Here is an 18,993-nt window from a genome sequence, read left to right as displayed (position 1 = left end):
CCGGAAGAGGTCTCCCGATGCGGGAGATACGCACACTCGGTGGACCACCGAGCGTAGCTCCGAGCAGACAGCCAGCCCAGTGCGCCGCGGCGCGCGTCTGTCAAGACGCCGACCGGCGCCGCCGCCTGCCCGACTCCCACCACTCGACCCTGGTGCGAGCACCCGCCCGTGAGTGCGTGCGTGGCCCCGCCGCGCCGTTGCACAAGGAGCTGGAGCTGGCTGCGGTCCGGGATCGCTCCCCGCACCTGGCCGCGCCGAGCGTGGCTCAGAGCCGGTACTGCGCAACACGCACCCGCCGGGCAGCTGACCCGGCTCCGGAGCGCACCGGCAGGCCGCCGCGCCTGTTGCGTTATCGCGGCTCGCAGCGCAGCGCAGCTATCGGCTGCCACCGACCGCTGCACTTCGCAACGGACAAGGCTCCCGGACCTCTGGTACACCCCGCGGGCTTCCGGGCACAGCCGCTCTGACAACCGGTCACCAGGCCGCTGAGGGGCTCAGGTCAGGTGGTAGGCGTCAGTCACAGGTCAGGGCCCAGGTCAGGTGGTAGGCGTCAGTCACAGGTCAGGGCTCAGGTCAGGTGGTAGGCGTCAGTCACAGGCCAGGGGTCGTGTCAGGTGGCAGGCGTCAGTCACAGGCCAGGGGTCGGGTCAGGTGGTAGGCGTCAGTCGCAGGTCAGGGGTCGGGTCAAGTGTCAGGCGTCAGTCACAGGTCAGGGGTCAGGTTAGATGGCAGGCGTCAGTCACAGGTCAGGGGCCGGGTCAAGTGTCAGGCGTCAGCCACAGGTCAGGGGTCGGGTCAGGTGTCAGGCGCTAGCCACAGGTCGGGGGTCGGGTCAGGTGGCAGGCGTCAGTCACAGGTCAGGGGTCAGGTCAGGTGGCAGGCGTCAGTCACAGGTCAGGGGTCAGGTCAGGTGGTAGGCGTCAGTCACAGGTCAGGGGTCAGGTCAGGTGTCAGGCGTCAGTCACAGGTCAGGGGTCAGGCCAAGTGGCAGGCCGGGCGGCAGAAGTTCGTCACAGTGGGCATGAAGCGTTGACTTGAGCTGGTAAGATCTCTGTCTGCTCGAAAAGCAAGGCAAAAGTCCAGTCGCGTTTCCATGCATCGGGCTGGAGCGATTCAGTGGTCACTGGGTCCTGGCACGAATTGGCATCGAATGACATTTGACCTTGAATGGTATTTCCGATCGAATGGGATTGAGGACACCAGAGAAAGGTGATCTTATTCTACAGTTTCTTATTCTAAAGGCCATAAACATGCACAAGTGAAAAATATAAGAGAAAAATCAGGTGGCTGCAGCTCCTTCTTTCAAATGGTCACTCCTGTTAAGCCGTTAGCCACCAATGGAAAAGAAGAGCCATAAGTGGAGCCTGCTTGCTTCGACGCAATCAGGAAGCGCACAGGTCTCGTTCTCCTGCGCATCGTTCGTAGAAATGTTCTCCTCGCGAAACCGGCTCTGGTCGGGGTATGGCGCTGGCCGCCGGACAACTATTTCTGGGTAGGAGAAGCTTTTATGACGCTGCTTTTGAACGATGTTGACACACGCATTCTAAAAATAGCAGCCGTGCTTGAAAGGAGATCTAGCAGCGCGCTGCCTTCCCAACACACATACATGCTGCTTTTCAGGAGGATTGTGTGATAAGTTCGCTGTTTCTTCCAATTTCACGCTGAGCATGCCCCTGGTGCACCGCCTACTGCTGAGCGCGCTTCCGCGCTGTGTATCAGCGACACAGGAGCGGCCGGCGGCAGGAGGGGCAGAGCAGGCATGGTATACCAGCGTAGAGGTCGGCTGACACAGTGCTGCCGTGTCCGGTGTGCAAGGTGACAGACACGGAGCACCGGGCGCACTCACTTCGGCGGGTTCTTGCTTGAAGCCGTGCTGGTGGACTAAAATAAGTGAAAACCTTCCGCACTGTACTTCAACGTCACAGCAGCATTACTTTGCCTCCTCGATTTTTTCCCAAATCTTGGGATAAGAACCTTCAAACCACACGCCACGTCGCCTGGCAAAACTATCCTTGGCAAAAGCGGCGCAAAAGGTGAAACAAAAAGGGCCTCTTGGATTTATTTATAATCCTAGTGCTATTATTTTACAACGTGCCGGCTATACATTCTAGGTCAGAATGTAGCGCAGCGCATTAGCTCCAACCGTGACGAATGAACCGTGCTCACATCGGATTTCAGTCTTGTCAAACGTCCTCTCTGCAGCTACAAAGTGCACTTCACCATTTGCCCCTAAAAGTCAAGTCCGCTCTTGTGCTCTCATTAGCAGGAACGGCGCAGCAGGGGAGGGAGCGGAGATGCTCAGCTGATGCTCATTGCCCCCTGCCGGCGGGCAACGGGGAGCAAGAGTGTCAATACCCCTCAGATAAATAAATGGAAGAGGCCCCTTCTCCCAACCTAAGGACACTGCAACCACTCGGAAGTTACTAAAAAGCCCTTTTTGTGGCTCGAGAGGCACCGTTTTAAGTAAGGAGGCTCTGGTGCGGACTAGGAGGCACACTCTATATTCACCAGGCCCCATGTCTGGGACAGGAGATCCCCTTTATGATCGCATGGCCGTAGCTTTAAATCAGGTGCCCTGTTTTGCGATACCAAAGCTATTTGGCTTCATATGGAAGGCTTTTCTGGGATCGGAAGCATCCTGTGCTAGATAAGAAAGCCCCTCTTTGCATCGGGAGGCGACCCTATTTTATGTCACCGAGATCCTCTGCTGGATAATTAGAAGGCCCCCATGCCGTTTGATAATTGTTGATATTGATTTACTTTGATATGTACATGTAGCAATTCAGTAAAGGAGCACGTGCCCTCGGCACTCCTCCCTATCAAGTACGACATCGTCCCGGGGCCCCTCTGTGAACGGGCTGCATTCTGGCCCGGGGGCCTTCTGGAAATCCTGCCCCCCCCCCCCTTAACCCAAAATCAGTGGTGCCGTCCCTGCTCATCAGTCGCTGCTTACACAGGGCGTGTGAAGTATTTCCAGACACGTTACAATGTCTGGGGAAATGTGTCTCCATGATTGGGATCACGGAAGATTCTAAAATCGATGGTTGTCACATGTGCTGCTTAGACCCAAAACCTACGTTTTCATTTCAAATTTGGATTAAAACAACGTGAGCCTTGGTATTCCTCGCAGGTGTTTCGGGGTAAAGGTCTGCTGGGGATTGATAAACCCATGGGGGCAGCTTCGGAATGGGCAGCGAGCTGGTCGGCGTACGTATTTTGAGAAAACTACGCGCATGGGTAAAGGCAATGGAAAGACGTGTATTATATGTCGGGTAGATACGTCAAGGAATTTTGCGTGGTGCTAGTGTATGCACTTATCTTGGTCTCAAGTAGCTCCATGCACACTTGTCTTACGATCACGAACGCAAAAACGAGGTTAGGTTATAAGCCTTCCCGGTCTCCTGATGTTCCTGGTGCAAAAAGATGGGCGATAGGCGGGTGGAACTAATTCAGGCTGAATAGCGGAAGAGCATGGGCACAGTCACATGAATGGCGTGTAGATTGGATAAAGGCAATCTTACCCGTGAATACCTGTGTTTCGGGGCATTGCACGTTCTAAAGTATATCCCGCAATAAGCCACCGGGAAAACATGTGACAAACACCACCTTCGAGCAACAAGACCACCTTAAACGCAGGGCTTTGAAGCCTTTGCTGAATGTAAGCTGAATGCCGTTGGTTAATTCCAGCTGAGAATGTTTTGCAACCAATGTGTAGGTCTGTGTCACTGCTGGATTGCACGGCATTCACGGACTTAGAATCTGAAGCATGCAGTATGGCAGGGTTGGTAACCACCACCAGCTTTCTCTGCGATATGTTCCGGCTCTTCCACGCGTCTGGCTGGCCTGTTGTATGCGACCCACTCTTCTGGGGTAGGGGCCAACTTGATGCAAAGAGCCTGAGACATCAGCGTTGCACAGCGTTACAAGATTGCAACTCTGTGACCTGATTTTACATGACACAGGTGTTTCACATGGTTTCAAACATCCGCAAACGGGCGTCATATTGTGCCGAATGTCATTTACCACGCATATGCAACGTGGGGGGTCATCACAGGGCAGCCAGAGAAAATAGTTGACCTTCTAAGCAAAAAGGACCTTGATCTGTCGGAAGCGGTATCTATGCAAGTCGGACTGTACCGAGCTGAAAGAGTGCCAAAGATTTCCACTCAGACTCGTCCGACTAACGCAGCTCACATATCTGCATTGCACCAATAGCAACAAAAGGTGGGCGTGACCCGAACGGCCCAGCTCAAGGTCATAAAATGACCCGAAAACCAGGCAAGGATGGGTCTCAGATGGTAATCAGTGCCTTGGTCGCTTCCTCGTCGCTTCAGTTTGTTCAATATAGCAGCTAGTGCTATCGCATGACACGCAATCCAATGAAAACTTCTTCAGTGGTAATGTTTCCGTGACTTGAAAAGCCTCATGTTTGAATTGACCCCGAGGCCTCCAACTTTTCAGAATCGGCAGACGGAAAAAAACGCTGGTACTTACCCTGATATAACGCCATTTTGTTGAGGCTAAGAAGTGAGCCTGGCGAGAACATGCCGTGTTGTTTTCAATTTGGACAGGTTATCGTTATTTGAGTGACCTAGAAGGGCGCCTGTTGACCTGGAACCTATAATCCAGATGCACGTATATCTAAGCAGCGAGCAACGCGCTGGTTTCGATTCCGATGCTCTGCCTGCCGCAGTGCAACATTTCATAATGGGCTCGCCAGTCCTCACTCCTTTCTTCGGGGGGGGGGGGAGGGTGTAAACATGGCTCCGTCAGGCGTGGGTTAAGTCAGCCCAGACGCCGCTTCGGGCAGAAGCTAGCAGCAAACAGTGATGCCTCAACGACCAGCGACGATGCAGATACGCCAATAATTTCACCGGGTAGCAGATGTGCCACCCTACGACGGAGCTGTGTATCGCTTTGACCGCTTCGAGCGAATTACCCTCGGCATCTGGTCATTGCTACTATTCGATGCTAGTGGAAGTCAGGTCTCGGCAAAACTTGCTAGCAAACCTTTTCCTCGTCCGGCGGGAAAAGACGGCTGTCAAATGGTTTCCGATGTGTCGCCTGTGTGGGGCCCTTCCAGGTACGGATCTCTTAAGCCTGTCTTCTCCTGCATCTCCTGTATGAAGCCCCTCTCCAGGTACGGATCTCTTCAGCCTGTCTTCTCCTGCATCTCCTGTATGAAGCCCCTCTCCAGGTACGGATCTCTTCAGCCTGTCTTCTCCTGCATCTCCTGTATGAAGCCCCTCTCCAGGTACGGATCTCTCCAGCCTGTCTTCTCCTGCATCTCCTGTATGAAGCCCCTCTCCAGGTACGGATCTCTTCAGCCTGTCTTCTCCTGAATCTCCTGTATGAAGCCCCTCTCCAGGTATGGATCTCTCCAGCCTGTCTTCTCCTGTATCTCCTGTATGAAGCCCCTCTCCAGGTACGGATCCCTCCATCCTGTCTCCTCCTGTATCTCCTGTATGAAGCCCCTCTCCAGGTATGGATCTCTCCAGCCTGTCTGCTCCTGTATCACCAGTGTGATGCAGGAGAATACAGGCCCCCAGACATAGGACTCTGCAGGACCTCCCGCGGACTGGGTATCCGGCCGCGGCTGCAGCCGCCTCACCTGTGCTTCTCGGTGATCTCGAGGCTGTCCTTTCTGCAGATGGTCTCGTGTACCACCAGAGCGCTCTTGCCCGGCCGGAGACGGGCCAGCACGCGTCGCGAAGCCGGCGTGTTGATCTCGAACGCGTATCCGCTCCGCGTGCGGGGGTAACTCTTGTCGATGGTACCTGACGGAAGCGGTGGGTGTCACTGCAGGTCACACAGCTCACCGGCCGGTGTCAGTACAGGTCATACAGCTCACCGACCAGTGTCAGTACAGGTCACACAGCTCACCGGCCGGTGTCAGTACAGGTCACACAGCTCACCGGCCGGTGTCACTGCAGGCCACACAGCTCACCGGCCGGTGTCACTTGCACGGCTCAGCGGTCGACCAAGCAGTTTGAAAGCAGCACGCTGTCGCCACCGACAAGCACGCTAATGCGGGTGCGGCAGTGCAAATGTGCACACAATGCATCATGTAAACACGTGATATCAGGGTTTATGACGACAGACAAGTCGCAGACATTGTATTTTTTCGACGTTGAGACAAGCAAGGCGACAGTTCGTCTGCTTGAAGTACCGCCAGTGTTTCCCGAGGCGCGTTTCTTTCAACAGTGATGACTCCGCCACCGCCTGGTCAAAAAGACGTCGATTAACAGCACGAGGTTGGCCACCTCAGTATTGGGTGAGATGAAACCGCTGGGTTAGTGTCAGGAGTGTAGCTCGCTATTCATTTTTGAGGGGAGGTGTCCATTCACAAGTTTGAGAAGGGAATGAGTCGAATCTGCACATAAACCTGGCTTTGTCCATTTAATGGATGGCTTTGGCGATCGTTTCCATGCTCAGACACTAGGTCAAGCCTCCCAACCCAGCCTGGCAGCAGCCAGTCGCCAGCCCCCCCCCCCCAAGGAATGTTGCGAAACTACGCACCTACGTTGCATTCATTCAGACCGGTGGATTTAGCTGGCCGTACGGGGTTTATCAATGTACTAACCACGTGGCGTAACGGAATACCAATCTGTTGAGTCCATGCATAAACGGCACTGCGCAGCAAGAGTTGTTCTCGAATTCAGCACCTCGAGTTTGGTGGCTGTGGGATAGCGACTGCAGAGCTGCACCAGATGAAATCCGCATCAACACCTTGCTAATTACATGTCAGCTCCCAAGGTAGTTTACTGGAAATCGAGCCCGAAACCGATGTCTTGGCTTTGTTCCAAACGCGCGAATCCAAATTTCGAAACGAAATGGTGAACCCAAACCTTCAGTCGGACCCGTTCAGGAATTGGATGTTGGTCAGCTACCTGTGCTCGATTGGAAACAAGTGGATCAAAATTTTCCGCATAATGCGAACATTTTGAACAAGATCGCCAGGCTCCATAGCGGAAAAAATAGCGGCTGTGGGTACGGGCGGGTTTGGGTGCTAACTCTACCTAGGGTCTAGCAGAGCTAGAACGCCTGAGGAAACAAGCGTAACGATGGCTTGTCTCTCATTTGTTTGTACGTCTAGATGCTGAGGCTACATTTCGCTTAAGTTGGGAAGTGTGCGGCAATATAGTCAGGGTAGATAGGACCGGCCGGCGATCTCTTGCTCGAACCCGTGGTGCCATTTGTCCTCGAATGTAAAACTTGTGTGCCAGCTGAAGTCTGTCACGCCGGAAAGGTGCCGCGAAGTGATATCTGTGCTCTTTTACCTTTCCGCAAAAACCATATCCTTGTTTAATACCTAGTTCTCGAAATTTACTTTGCTAAGTAGTTCCACCCCAGAATGAAGCTCACTGATGCAACTTTTCAGACTCATTTGAGACGTATTTAACGTCTCTGAATGTTAACAGACATGATTGCGATGTCTGTGGCTATAGCTTGGTTTTGTGCCGTAGATGTCCCTCAACAGCACAATAGGTCAGCGGACATAACCTTGCAGCAAAACTTTCCTTTCCAGCATGCATTCGTGTCTGCCTGAACTACTTTTCTTTATGCAACATACACATAATTTTATCAACGCTTGTAATACATTATGCAGGTGCTCCACGCATTCCGTAACAAAGTTTGTGCAACAACATTAACAAGTTTGACAATGCCGTGACAAATACCCCCGCAATGTCCGCGTCCCAGCAAACATTGCTGGCCGCGGGCAGGCTCTCGCGTGTCATGAGCCCGCACAGCCCTGTCCTCCCCTGCCCCCGTCCCTGACCCTCGTGCGGGCTGTGCCCGGCTTCCGGTCAGCTACAGGTAGTCGGTTTGGTACTCGTGCTCGCCCTCTTCGACCGTCTTGTAGATGATGACCGGCTGAATGATATGTGTCTCCTGACCGTGCGCCGCCAGCTTGTCGAAAGCGTACAGCGGCTTGGCGCCCGCACCATCCGTGTCCTCATCTCCCGCGCCGTTCGAGTCCTCGTCCTCCTCGGGCTCGGCATACACTGACTCTTCCGCGTGAGCGCCATCCTCCCCGTCCCCAGACTCGTCCTCGTCTTCCTCGCTGCCATTGTACAGCAGGCCCTGGCCGAACTTGAATGGGTTGAGGGATGAGTCGGCTAGCCCCAGCGAGCCCAGGAGGCCACCGGATTCCACTTTGTCTGCGTCGTCCTTCACCGGGTCCGTCGTCGCCTTCGTGCCGGTCGCTCCGGCCCCCAGCCCTGCCGTGGTGCCCGTGAGGCCGGCCCACTTGAGCAGGCTAGCCAGCCCGAACTTGAACAGGAAGAAGCGCGCCTGGCGACGACTGCCCGGGCGGGCCGCCGTCCTCAGCGCGTCCCCGACCGGGGCCGGCGGCGCGCCGACCGGGCCCGGCTTCTCGACCGGCCAGCCGGCGCACATGGCCACCGCCTGCCGGCACCGAGGTCGCACGGGTCAGGTCACGGGTCAGCTCACTCGGCCGGTTGGGATCAATGGTCTCGAGAAAGGCGACGTTCAGATGATCCACCGTAAAATGAAGAGTAGAGTCCAAAGATGAAGCGACTTTTGGGCATAGATGTCCAGAGGAAACGTTGTTTTACAAAACCAGAAACTAGCCGAGTCCTCGGAGATATCAACGAGCGTGTAAGCGTCGAGCCCGGATCAAGACTCTGCGAACCGCAGCGGTGAGCCGAGCGCTGCCGCAGGCCGGCGCGGCGAGCGCCCTGGCCCGCTCCTCCAGAGGAGGCAGACGCACAGCTGACCAGCATCTTACATCTGACATCACCATGGTCATCTGACCACCTTACCGTGGCCGCCACCATCAGCGTGAGCGAGCTGCTGCGCATGTTTCGAGCGCTGTTCTGGCACACAACACCGGCTGATGACCGATCAGTGACTGCGCTCCCCCAGGCGCGCGTCTGATATAGGCGGCCCTTCCTGTTCCGGCGGCTCCCGCCCCGCGCGGCACACCTCCGGTTCCAAAAGAGAGCCGCCCTGCCCACGCCGGGCCGCTTTCGATTCGGCCGGCGAATCCGGCGCGGCCGGGTCGGATCTGGCGCGGCAGGGTCGAAAGTGGTTGAGCCGGCTGTCTGCGGGCGGACCGGCACGCGTCGCTGACGGCCGGCCGACGGCGGCGGCTAGCGTGCATACCGGCTGAGAGCGCCACCCGCCGCGCCGACGCGCCCGGTGTGGCGGCCAGCGGCGGAGCGTCCGTGGGGAGCGGACGCTCTGGTGGCGCGCGCACCAGCACGCCACCGCACCGGGCGGCCGTAGAGACGTGGGACAGTCGCCAGACACGCAGGCGAGATCAGCTTCGAGTCCGGCTTGGCCTGGCCCCTCCCCCCCAATCACCCACCCAGCTCCGCCGCAGACGGCGCGCGGACTGGATCCAGCACCGGCGCAGACGGCGCGGGGCCTCGGCGATGGCCGTCGGCTACGTCAGCTTGGCAAACTGTGATGCTGGTGACCGGTGAACATGTTCACCGCCACAGACACGTGTCTTAAGAGCCTCAGCATATGTTGGCAGTACAAAACCAAGACAGCAGGTGCATTCCAGCAAGCCGACGGGATCACAAGTGATGTTGCGCAAATTGACAGGTTGTTTGTGGGGGCATTCCAAGGATCAACATGTCAACACATCACTTTTGCTAGAAGTCATGTTTTTCTACACGGAAACGTATTGCACGGGGTGGAGAAAGGTCATAGCGAATAAAAGGTAATCACGGTCATAACTCATGGCAGGCGACTCTAACATAAATGCGATTAATTCAGTTTTGAGTCGGCGTTTCGTGCGTGTTTGGCCGAAGAAGAAACAGAGGAGCTCCGATGTTTTGAGAAAAAAAACAACATTTCGCTTCGCCCGCATCAACATCATAACGTCTGAACATCTGCACAAAATGTATCACCAAAGAATCATTCCCTGCCAAGCATGGCTCTGCGATCAAAACGAAAGCACGTAACGAAAGTTCGCCAAGGTCCAAAGTGGCTGCTGCTTATCCGGAACACGGATAAGCATCTCGTCACAGTAATCCCATCCGGTTTCGGCGACCCAACCACTGCTGATGGAGAAATCTGTCGGAATGCGGCGCCTCCTGGCCACGTGACCCGAAGCCTGACCGGTGGCCATCATGCGGGGGTCGGGGCTGGCCTGCGGCACGTGCGCAGTCTAGGTATATTGGGGCATCTGCGATCGACAGGGGGGAAAGTGGATGACAAATAGCAGAGATGCACAATGGGTTTGCAAGACTCTCCCCCATCACTGGAAACATCTCAGGTCACACAAAATCGGAAGGCCCTGCGGAGGAACAAGTCCGAAATGTCACACACCCTGGAAAAAGTTTGCAAAGCTGCTTGCGTGGCAATCATAGCGCAGATGAGCTCACGCGGCGAAAGTGTGAGTGCCCGTCAGCTGATCAGACTTGTGCTCAAAACTCCGCTGCAGGCACCGGTGGACGACGAAAAAGGAGTTATTCTCTTATCCGACCGGTTCGGTCAATGAGTTAAAGCTGCAAACGCTGCAGTTTGTCGCATCATCTTCGAATGACCGCATACAGCAGCCTGTTGTGTTGGCTATTGAGTTATCAACTCTGTATGTTCATAGTCCATGGCACAAGACTTTCAGGATCCGCTTGCAGCGTTCCATATAAGACAATTATGACGTAGACAACAATAAGGTACACAATCATTTCGAACAGATGCTCATACAGACAAACGAGCTTCAGACAACGAGGAACCAAAGAGACGCAAAGCAGGATTCGCAAGAATTTCATGAACGTTGTGTCACCAGTTGCCATTTGTAAGCAGCCACGTGCTCTTGAATGCTTGCTGGCTTTCATATTGGCAGTCCCTTTGCGGGGACTATCTCAGACCACAGATGTACAGTACTGTGAGGAGCGCTTTGCTAATTCGGTGTTGACTTCACCTAGTTCAAAGGTGTTCGCGCCTCATGCACAATCTTCGGGAAGCCTCTGAGCACGTTGTAAAGAATGAAAGAATGAAGAGCGCCAAAACACCATCTCGCAGCAGTCCTTAGGCCCATCTATCATCGCATTTTGCTCGGAGTCACGGCATAAGTGTGACTTGTGAATTGGTCGAATGGTGCGACTTGCCCCCCCCCCCCAAAAAAAATTGAATGGAACGGTTAGGAAACAAACTGAATGCAAAAATGCCCATGCAGTCGTCGCGGGTAAGCTTGAAACGCTGCAGACCACCGGAAGTTTAAGTTCATTTATTGACCGCACCGTGGTGTGCAGGCTCCACATCATTCAAGGGACTCTCATTCCGATGTGCAATGTATCTTATCCGTCGGTTCATAGTGAAACTGCTCGTCCTGCATGCGTATATTTTCTTTGTCTAGAATGTCCAACACTCGCGTTGTATTGAATTGCATGGCGCTAAGTCGGTCATTGTGAACTAGTTCCTGGGCATCTCCACTGCACATGCTGTTAGAAGCTGAGTCCAGGTCATGCCAGGTTTCCGTACTATCACGACATTTCCCAAAGGGAATGTTCCACATCAGAATACATTGGGTCAAGCATCTGATATAACGAGATGAGCTCACTTGCAACTATTGGTGTCGTTTGCAGTGCGGCAGGCTGCTCTGGACAGCAAAATGCGATTATTTAGTAAATAAACTCCTCAATGTATCTCTACCTTGATTGCGCCATGTATAGTTTATATCCGTCTGAGTCGCCGTCAGGTGGCCGTGTTAGAGTTGCCACTATAGCGGACGGTGGGCCTCGCCTCTAGTACTCCAACTTGCCGAGAGATGACGCGCGTGTTGGTGTTTGTTTTCGAGGCCCTAGCATCGTTATGTGCGCGTCTTTGGTCTTTTCTCAGTGTTTTCTTGTATATTTATTGCTGATTTTACATTGTTTACCTGCTTTCACATACTCCGTTATGACACTTTTCTTAAGTTATTCGATTCGCAGTTCTACTTCAGTCATAACTCGTACCACTGTCCGAATTCCTGCGTTATATAGCACAAAACGTGATCCATATTCTAGCAGATCCGATCCTGTTATCGTCTATCTTGTTTCATCATGCATCATCACGACGCCCCACTTGTCTGGGGCACGCTGCATGTGCCACGGGTGGGCTGAGAGCGCCGTAGGAAGGGGGCCCCGACCGGGTTATCAGCGCACATGCACGAGTTACAGCCCAGCGGTTGGCCCTCCAGGCGCATGTACGCCTGCCCTACCGTTATCCATTTTCCTTTGTCTCATAGGCCTGGAATGATTATTTCTGGTCGAATAGGCTCTAATGCAAACAACCAGTTATATTCTAAGCTTGCACTAAACGCGTCAAAATAGTCGAAGACCAACTGATAACCACTGCTGCGACGAATCGTGCTGACGCACGCCAGACGCGAATAATTCGATGATCGTATTTACTCTTGGCCTTGAGCACTGCACGGCCAATCAGGTGGCGGCGCTTGCGTGACGTTTGTATGGAGTCATGAATGCCTGGTTGATCTTGAAATAGTCTGCTCGAAATAGTGTGCAATAGTTCGTAGTCGTTAAGCTCAGAAAAAAGGTTTCATGCCTCAAAAATGGCATCGCTGTGAACTGCACTGAATGCTTTCAAGTAAGTGTGCCAGAATGGTGTATATCAGATGAGGCCGCTTTGCCTAATGCGGCCACACTGCCAAGTCAGATGTGGCATCATCGTAAGAACTCTGACCAAGCAGCCATGTTCTTTGTATTTTTATTCAGGTACTCGAACTTTGGTGGACCATAATTATCTGGCCGCTATAAAGAGAAAAAATATTGCCAGGCTGCAAAGCGGCCAGTTAAGTTTTCTCCCCCAAAGTTAAGGCAGCTGAGTGAAGACAAAAACACCAATTAACTCAGCCAGAAAAAAAACGTTCACAGCTAGCCTTCATATTCACAAATATAATGCAAGCTGTTCGGAATAAATTCCAACGTACGATGACCACAATCGACACAATATGTCTTTTGTCATTCGTCATCACTGCAGTTTGCATGAGGGTGAGGGTGCCGCCTGTGTCATCCATTATCAAAGCCATTTTAGGACCGTCGGGCGCATGAGACGATTGGCCCCGCCAGGCATCGTGTGAAACCCGCACCACATCACACAACGGCGATAATGATACCACTAGTCGTGTTCTTATCTAGACGTGAGGCCATTTACCGGCTACATCCTGATTTACTCACTGTGACATTAACATTGACCGCAAAATACAAGCTGTCCAAACAGCTGGATAATTTTGCTTCAGTGCCATCGCTAAATCATCTTGGAGATTTGTATGGACCGTGCAAGACCGGCCTCTTGGTGGGAGTCGGGCACCCACGATGTTACCCACTCTGACGCTGCGGTGTCTGCCACTGCCTGTGTGAGGAGGCCGGCGTGGAAGACCAATCCCTGTACATAGCAACGTAGTCTTTTCAGATTCGTGCTATCTGTTTTACACGTCGTTGATCCAGCGTGATCTTGACATAAGAAACACACTACATTTGGCCACACTTTTGTTGCAAAAATGATGTTGATGCCGTGGATAGAAACGAAGCATTGCTACATGTGTAGATGTGATAAATTCCGTGTGTACAGTACAACCGGACGTGTGTGACTTAGTCTAACCTCTTATGAACTGACGTCTCATTGCAAAAACGATCAAGGTGACCTGGTGTATCACACCAAACACGATCACCGTGACCTGACGCCTCACCCCAAACACGATCACCGTGACCTGACGCCTCACCCCAAACACGATCACCGTGACCTGACGCCTCACCCCAAACACGATCACCGTGACCTGACGCCTCACCCCAAACACGATCACCGTGACCTGACGCCTCACCCCAAACACGATCACCGTGACCTGACGCCTCACCCCAAACACGATCAATATGACCCTGACGCCTCACCCCAAACACGATCAAGATGAACTGACGCCTCACCCCAAACACGATCAATATGACCCTGACGCTTCAGCCCCAAAAAAACATTTAAGCTTGGCATCACTGCTATACAAATGGGTCAAATTATAAACAACATTAGAAGCGCATCACAACTGCCAAGAAGGTTATCATATTGACAAGACAGTAGTATTAGCATTATTCCACGGAGAAGACCAGGAGAATAGAGATATTGTTTCGATGGAGGCATGTTGCCTAAATATCAGCCCAACTATATTTCCATTTTCCTAGTTTTCTCCGACGAATAAGGCTAATACTGTTGTCTTATCTATGTGGATAACGTTCCTCGCTAATGTACTGAACAGCTTACGTAAGAAAATCATATTGCCGATTTGGCGAGAGCTCTGGCTGATGAAGAATCGAATCGACGTTACATTAAGGGTTACAGGGCCCACACAACTACGTAAATGCGGCCATTGGGTGCCCGGATTGGTATGACGAATAATTTATTCGTTCCTATCTCTGAATTGCGCTCGGAATTGCCTCGTTACGCAGCCTCCCAGATCAGGAATTACAGTGCATGGGATAGCTGCCAGTCAAAATTGATAATGCATGCATAAGCTGAGAAGATATGTAATTTTATGGTGACAAATAATCCAAACAAGTACCGCCGGAAATTTTGATTCGGAAACTCTGAAGAAAGCTATCTTGCCAACTTCTTAGATGATAGCAATGATGCAGGATCAGGATCTTGGATCATCACATTGATGTAGGATTAGGATCTCGGGTCATCACATCTTATAACACTTGGTAGTAGATAACTTACTTGTTCGATGCTTAAAACTCATAGGCTGGTAGGTGAGCAAAGATCGTAAGAAGGGTACTTGGGCCACGAGCTACCGGCGTTCGCCATTATCGAGTGAGTAGCGAGAAGGAAGAGAGAAACAGCAGAAGGAGGGTGGTGACACATTCATCCCACCTCTGCGACTGCTGCCGTGAGCATTATAACGAAGTTCTTAAAAAAGCAGCTAGGAGCTTCACGTGATCATAAACACGACCTGAACTCAGCAAAGTACTGCTATCAACGCTAGCCACCCCGATTTTAGGAGGGCACAGACAAGCACCACTCTTTTTCAACGTGTTCCTAACATCATCGGCGATGGTACGCGATAGGTTTTGTTTGACACGTTCTGTGACAAGCTAGTAACGAGAGATTTTTTCGCACTGCTGTGCAGTGATTTTTTAGAAGTTCGTTTTTTCCAAATGATTACACACTGAGACACTGCCGGACGCTGCCGGACACACAGACGCCGATCAACGTGAGCTCGGCGCCGGCTTGGGCGCTACATGGACGACTGTGCGTCAGGTGATTTTCGGAAGCATAAACACATACAGCGTACTTGACGCAGGGACCACACATTTGTTAGAGGAAAGCATGACGTGCTTTTGGCATATTCTCTTTTGGAAGATGTCGGTACCGCCTCGGATGCCCTGACCCCATGGGCTCTAGCGGCCGGAGCAGACCCGCTGAAGAACGGCCACTGCAGCTGCTCAGTCATATTCGCTGGCATTTGGAAACCTCGCACTGGCTAGGTGGGAGGCTTGGCAGGGCGTATTTTAAGAGCAAATCACCGGGGGAAATTTGGGACGGTCAAAATCCGGGTAGCGTCGAAGTAAAATCTGCGTATATCGCTGAGCCTGCTGTCACGTCGACGATTGTAAGCCTTCACTCCAGATCCTCAGCTTCCATGGCTTCTATTTTTTATGGTTCAAATGAAATGAACCTCAAAGCCCAAACTGCAGAATGGGGTCGGCTACTACATGGAGGTAAATAGCATGCCTGTACCGGCCCCGTGTTCAAATGAGGCTGCCATGTTGTGCCATGTCATGTAATATACTATCCATGAAAATGTGCATCTGGCTGCATGTTTACCTGTCTGTCGTCATTTGCGTATTGACCCGCGTGTAGATTGAGCAGTAAGGACTTGTAATTTTTACAGCGCGCATGTGCGAGGATGAGTGGCGCACGTGGGTGCCGAGGGCCTATCACGGGGTTTGATGAGCGCCCGGCACTGGTGGAAAGGTCCGTTTCGAAGCTCATAGAGTTGACATTTACCGGTATATGGTGAGCAAGCTGAACGTCAATCAAACCCTCGAAAATGTTTCACTTTGTTGCGTGGACAACGGTGAATCTTGGGACTTCCAAGCGAAGGAGGACGCCGATCAACGTGGACAGCGCCGGTGCAAGCAATATGGGATCGTTGATCGAGGACAACTGTGAATATTTATATGTAGCCACCTTGATCAGCAGTGCTTGACGCTTTCCGGGATATCCAAGAATTGACTATATCGACAAACCGCGCATTTGGAATAAAACTAACGCCGTGTGGTAATGAAACGGTGCGGCAGTAATAATATAATTAGCATTACAGGAACAAATATTAAGACAACATGACTGACTTGAAATCTTTTGCATTAAAAAGAAAGCGCGAACATAACCAACCGATAACCGGGCACAGGCCATCGTTTTAGCTTTACACGTCGCATTAAAAAAGGTCTGGCTCGGTTTGTTCACTATATTCCAGTGTTATCTGCCCGCACTGCAGGGCTTTGGAAGTGTTGCAAGAGATGTTTTGTGGCCATTCAGTGGTCCCCGGCACCTGCAACAAGTGGAGAGTTAGCACGTGCGCTTTACTCGCGGTGGACTCGGCGGGGGAGGCATGATTTTAGCCTCATGAATTGCCTGGGACAAGCGTCAAGAAATGTGCACAGAGACAATGACGTACACGCGTAAAGCCACGTAGTCAACCGCCATCCTTTTCCAAAGTTACGGCATGAAGTAATATGTATTTGACTTAAGGTAGAGGTCAACTATTTTAGGTTGACACGTAAAAATAAGTTTGAGAACGTGTGATGTCATTTTCCAACACTCGAGAAATTTAGAAAACCTACGGCACACTGAAATCGGCTCTCAGTAAACATTAAAAAAAAAATGTTGTCCCTCCCGCGCACCCCCTGCATGGAACGCACAGGAAAAAGTGCAATTGAAACCGGCACAAAAATCGTGATGCCATGAATGCGTCGGCTTATACCTCCGATACGTAGGTAAGCAAGGGAGATTTACGGTAATTGTTTACGTGCACATGCGCATCAAAAGGTCAAAACACTAGCAAATGGTGCATGTTTAATGACAAACACATGGAGACTCTGACATGGAGACTCTGACATGGAGACTCTGACATGGAGACTGACATGGAGACTCTGACATGGAGACTCTGACATGGATACTCTGGCATGTGGAGACTCTGACATGGAGACTCTGACATGGAGACTCTGGCATGTGGAGACTCTGACATGGAGACTCAGACATATGGAGACTCTGACATATGGAGACTCTGGCAGGGCAGCACTTTGTACGGACAGACGGCGGTAAGCACAGGCGGTAAAAACGAGAGAGGGGAGGGGGAGGGGCGCGTAGGAAGCTGTCATTTGTTTCTCCCGTCCGGCCCTCCCTTACCCCTCGGAAAACCGCAGTAACTAGCGTTGGGTGAGTACTACAAGAGTGAGCAGCTACATCTCATACCCACAAAATCTCACAGGAACATCAGTATGTTGCATGGAAAGGACCGAGGAACAGTTCGTGTCTGCCTCCAAAGCCCCTCAGGGGACTCGTCGCCGTGAGCAATTGACAGATCCCAGCGCAATACGTCAGATCGCACTTGCAGTTGAATGTCACTTAGATGATATCATGCTCGTCATGTTTGGAACGGTACATTTTGCGTTGACCAGTACGCTGGATTCGCCGCATTTTTAAGGGTTCTGTCGTATCTCGCTTGCGGTAGTAGCTGTTAATGAACTTGACCAGATCAGAATGGATCCAACAGAACTGTTACAAACATGAATAGCACTTGTTGGTCAACTATTTGCCCGATTTTCGGCACACATCTACTCCAATGAAATTATAGCTGACAGACGTGGACACGCACAAATAAGACCAAGAACTTGTCATGTTGCGGCGCACAATAGGTTTAGTGATCTACATTTCTGCTTTGTCCTCTCTGACCCGTCTGTCACAGACCTGTTTGGCGTTTCGAAAGCGGCTTTTCGCTTATGGGTGGTTTCCTTCTTTTCTAAGTTAAGAACAGCTGCCTAATCTTAGGACCCCTGGCCGCATACGGAATGCAAACATCCAGCGCGGCTCCAAACTCTTCCCAAAGCGTTTGAAAGGCTTTGTCTGGCTTCCGGCAAATCAAGACCTGGCCCTGGGAAGGGGATATTTCGCAGCTTAGAAGGGGGGGGGGGGAGGAGGAGGGTCACTGGTGGGGATTAGCCCCTTCCCTCACTTAACATATTAAAATAGGTCCGGAGGCTTAGCATCCGATGCCATACAAGTAAAGCATTCCGATCATGTTATTCATTGCGCACTCTGAGACATCTTTTCCCACGCTTTTATGTCGCGACATACCGGCATTATTATAAACTGATCTTACTTTACTGACCCATTTTGTGTCCCTGTTTCTGGGTGCTGGTAATGTAAACTTCTCTACTCTGGCAAGAATGACCAATGGACTTTATCCATGTCTAGATGAGATGCGGCGTCGCTCCCAGCTGACATCACCTGAGCCCCACAAGGCCACCTTAGCTTAATTGAAATGCAAATTATATCGTCCTCCACTCTTCGGCTTTCTGAACGTCCGCGCTTGAAAGATGGAACCGCGGCAGCGCCACTTCCCTTCCTGTAAAAACTAACCGCAAGTGGTTATTATAGATTAGTGTCGTGATAGTGCAACCGGATTTGTATTTGGCGCGAGTATCCGCTGTGGGAAAAATTGATATTGCGATCAGCTTGTTTTGGCCATGAGGCGGTCAGGCGACCAGTAGAGATCGGGGACCGTTTGCTCTTGGCTGATTTTTTTTTTGTTATAAAAAGAGAGGTGACAGGTCATGTTCAATGAAATCTTTTGCACCACTTTAGGATAAAACGCGCATTATATTTTTTATTGCCCTTGTAGAAATGAAATGCGCTTGCTGCTCTTACGCTGTGGGGAGCCCAGTGACGTTATTGGAGAGCGAGGCAACGTGACAGTAAAGACGAAAAGAGAGGACCCGACGAGCAGGTAGCAACAGCAGGCGTGAA

The sequence above is a fragment of the Pollicipes pollicipes genome, unplaced genomic scaffold, assembly GCF_011947565.3.
Source record: "Pollicipes pollicipes isolate AB1234 unplaced genomic scaffold, Ppol_2.1 Scaffold_1600;HRSCAF=1878_pilon_pilon_pilon, whole genome shotgun sequence".
Taxonomy (NCBI): domain Eukaryota; kingdom Metazoa; phylum Arthropoda; class Thecostraca; order Pollicipedomorpha; family Pollicipedidae; genus Pollicipes; species Pollicipes pollicipes.
Note: the sequence above shows the minus strand (reverse complement) of the source record.